Source organism: Tachypleus tridentatus, chromosome 1 (genome assembly GCF_004210375.1).
Source record: "Tachypleus tridentatus isolate NWPU-2018 chromosome 1, ASM421037v1, whole genome shotgun sequence".
Classification (NCBI taxonomy): Eukaryota; Metazoa; Arthropoda; class Merostomata; order Xiphosura; family Limulidae; genus Tachypleus; species Tachypleus tridentatus.
In genome coordinates, this window is record NC_134825.1 from 107,949,537 (window position 1) to 107,953,550 (window position 4,014).

Here is a 4,014-nt window from a genome sequence, read left to right on the forward strand (position 1 = left end):
TCTCTTAGTGTTTTTTGTGACTTGTGTTATGTGGAATGATTTCTCTCTTAGTGTTTTTTGTGACTTGTGTTATGTGGAATGATTTCTCTCTTAGTGTTTTTTGTGACTTGTGTTATGTGGAATGATTTCTCTCTTAGTGTTTTTGTGACTTGTGTTATGTGGAATGATTTCTCTCTTAGTGTTTTTGTGACTTGTGTTATGTGGAATGATTTCTCTCTTAGTTTTTTTGTGACTTGTGTTATGTGGAATGATTTCTCTCTTAGTGTTTTTTATGTGGTGACTTGTGTTATGTGGAATGATTTCTCTCTTAGTGTTTTTGTGACTTGTGTTATGTGGAATGATTTCTCTCTTAGTCTTTTTTGTGACTTGTGTTATGTGGAATGATTTCTCTCTTAGTCTTTTTTGACTTGTGTTATGTGGAATGATTTCTCTCTTAGTGTTTTTGTGACTTGTGTTATGTGGAATGATTTCTCTCTTAGTGTTTTTGTGACTTGTGTTATGTGGAATGATTTCTCTCTTAGTGTTTTTTGTGACTTGTGTTATGTGGAATGATTTCTCTCTTAGTGTTTTTATGTGTGACTTGTGTTATGTGGAATGATTTCTCTCTTAGTGTTTTTTGTGACTTGTGTTATGTGGAATGATTTCTCTCTTAGTGTTTTTTGTGACTTGTGTTATGTGGAATGATTTCTCTCTTAGTGTTTTTTGTGACTTGTGTTATGTGGAATGATTTCTCTCTTAGTCTTTTTTGTGACTTGTGTTATGTGGAATGATTTCTCTCTTAGTCTTTTTTGTGACTTGTGTTATGTGGAATGATTTCTCTCTTAGTGTTTTTGTGACTTGTGTTATGTGGAATGATTTCTCTCTTAGTGTTTTTTGTGACTTGTGTTATGTGGAATGATTTCTCTCTTAGTGTTTTTGTGACTTGTGTTATGTGGAATGATTTCTCTCTTAGTGTTTTGTTATGTGACTCTCTTAGTGTTATGTGGAATGATTTCTCTCTTAGTGTTTTTTGTGACTTGTGTTATGTGGAATGATTTCTCTCTTAGTGTTTTTTGTGACTTGTGTTATGTGGAATGATTTCTCTCTTAGTAGTGTGACTTGTGTTATGTGGAATGATTTCTCTCTTAGTGTTTTTTGTGACTTGTGTTATGTGGAATGATTTCTCTCTTAGTGTTTTTTGTGACTTGTGTTATGTGGAATGATTTCTCTCTTAGTGTTTTTTGTGACTTGTGTTATGTGGAATGATTTCTCTCTTAGTGTTTTTTTTCTGACTTGTGTTATGTGGAATGATTTCTCTCTTAGTGTTTTTGTGACTTGTGTTATGTGGAATGATTTCTCTCTTAGTCTTTTTGTGACTTGTGTTATGTGGAATGATTTCTCTCTTAGTCTTTTTTGACTTGTGACTTCTTAGTGTGACTATGTGGAATGATTTCTCTCTTAGTGTTTTTGTGACTTGTGTTATGTGGAATGATTTCTCTCTTAGTGTTTTTGTGACTTGTGTTATGTGGAATGATTTCTCTCTTAGTGTTTTTTGTGACTTGTGTTATGTGGAATGATTTCTCTCTTAGTGTTTTTGTGACTTGTGTTATGTGGAATGATTTCTCTCTTAGTGTTTTTGTGACTTGTGTTATGTGGAATGATTTCTCTCTTAGTGTTTTTTGTGACTTGTGTTATGTGGAATGATTTCTCTCTTAGTGTTTTTGTGACTTGTGTTATGTGGAATGATTTCTCTCTTAGTGTTTTTTTGTGACTTGTGTTATGTGGAATGATTTCTCTCTTAGTCTTTTTGTGACTTGTGTTATGTGGAATGATTTCTCTCTTAGTGTTTTTGTGACTTGTGTTATGTGGAATGATTTCTCTCTTAGTGTTTTTTGTGACTTGTGTTATGTGGAATGATTTCTCTCTTAGTGTTTTTTGTGACTTGTGTTATGTGGAATGATTTCTCTCTTAGTGATTTCTCTCTTAGTTTTTTTTGTGACTTGTGTTATGTGGAATGATTTCTCTCTTAGTGTTTTTTGTGACTTGTGTTATGTGGAATGATTTCTCTCTTAGTGTTTTTTGTGACTTGTGTTATGTGGAATGATTTCTCTCTTAGTGTTTTTTGTGACTTGTGTTATGTGGAATGATTTCTCTCTTAGTGTTTTTGTGACTTTTTATGTGGAATGACTCTCTTAGTTGACTTGTGTTATGTGGAATGATTTCTCTCTTAGTGTTTTTTGTGACTTGTGTTATGTGGAATGATTTCTCTCTTAGTGTTTTTTGTGACTTGTGTTATGTGGAATGATTTCTCTCTTAGTGTTTTTTGTGACTTGTGTTATGTGGAATGATTTCTCTCTTAGTGGACTTGTGTTATGTGGAATGATTTCTCTCTTAGTGTTTTTTGTGACTTGTGTTATGTGGAATGATTTCTCTCTTAGTGTTTTTGTGACTTGTGTTATGTGGAATGATTTCTCTCTTAGTGTTTTTTGTGACTTGTGTTATGTGGAATGATTTCTCTCTTAGTGTTTTTGTGACTTGTGTTATGTGGAATGATTTCTCTCTTAGTGTTTTTGTGACTTGTGTTATGTGGAATGATTTCTCTCTTAGTGTTTTTTATGTGACTTGTGTTATGTGGAATGATTTCTCTCTTAGTGTTTTTTGTGACTTGTGTTATGTGGAATGATTTCTCTCTTAGTGTTTTTTGTGACTTGTGTTATGTGGAATGATTTCTCTCTTAGTGTTTTTTGTGACTTGTGTTATGTGGAATGATTTCTCTCTTAGTGTTTTTGTGACTTGTGTTATGTGGAATGATTTCTCTCTTAGTGTTTTTGTGACTTGTGTTATGTGGAATGATTTCTCTCTTAGTGTTTTTTGTGACTTGTGTTATGTGGAATGATTTCTCTCTTAGTGTTTTTGTGACTTGTGTTATGTGGAATGATTTCTCTCTTAGTGTTTTTGTGACTTGTGTTATGTGGAATGATTTCTCTCTTAGTGTTTTTGTGACTTGTGTTATGTGGAATGATTTCTCTCTTAGTGTTTTTTGTGACTTGTGTTATGTGGAATGATTTCTCTCTTAGTGTTTTTGTGACTTGTGTTATGTGGAATGATTTCTCTCTTAGTGTTTTTTGTGACTTGTGTTATGTGGAATGATTTCTCTCTTAGTGTTTTTGTGACTTGTGTTATGTGGAATGATTTCTCTCTTAGTGTTTTTTATGTGACTTCTTAGTGTTATGTGGAATGATTTCTCTCTTAGTGTTTTTTGTGACTTGTGTTATGTGGAATGATTTCTCTCTTAGTGTTTTTTGTGACTTGTGTTATGTGGAATGATTTCTCTCTTAGTGTTTTTTGTGACTTGTGTTATGTGAATGATTTCTCTCTTAGTCTTTTTTGTGACTTGTGTTATGTGGAATGATTTCTCTCTTAGTGTTTTTTGTGACTTGTGTTATGTGGAATGATTTCTCTCTTAGTGTTTTTTGTGACTTGTGACTGGAATGTTATGTGGAATGATTTCTCTCTTAGTCTTTTTGTGACTTGTGTTATGTGGAATGATTTCTCTCTTAGTATTTGTGACTTGTGTTATGTGGAATGATTTCTCTCTTAGTGTTTTTGTGACTTGTGTTATGTGGAATGATTTCTCTCTTAGTGTTTTTGTGACTTGTGTTATGTGGAATGATTTCTCTCTTAGTGTTTTTGTGACTTGTGTTATGTGGAATGATTTCTCTCTTAGTCTTTTGTTATGTGACTTGTGTTATGTGGAATGATTTCTCTCTTAGTGTTTTTTGTGACTTGTGTTATGTGGAATGATTTCTCTCTTAGTGTTTTTGTGACTTGTGTTATGTGGAATGATTTCTCTCTTAGTGTTTTTTGTGACTTGTGTTATGTGGAATGATTTCTCTCTTAGTGTTTTTTGTGACTTGTGTTATGTGGAATGATTTCTCTCTTAGTGTTTTTTGTGACTTGTGTTATGTGGAATGATTTCTCTCTTAGTGTTTTTGTGACTTGTGTTATGTGGAATGATTTCTCTCTTAGTGTTTT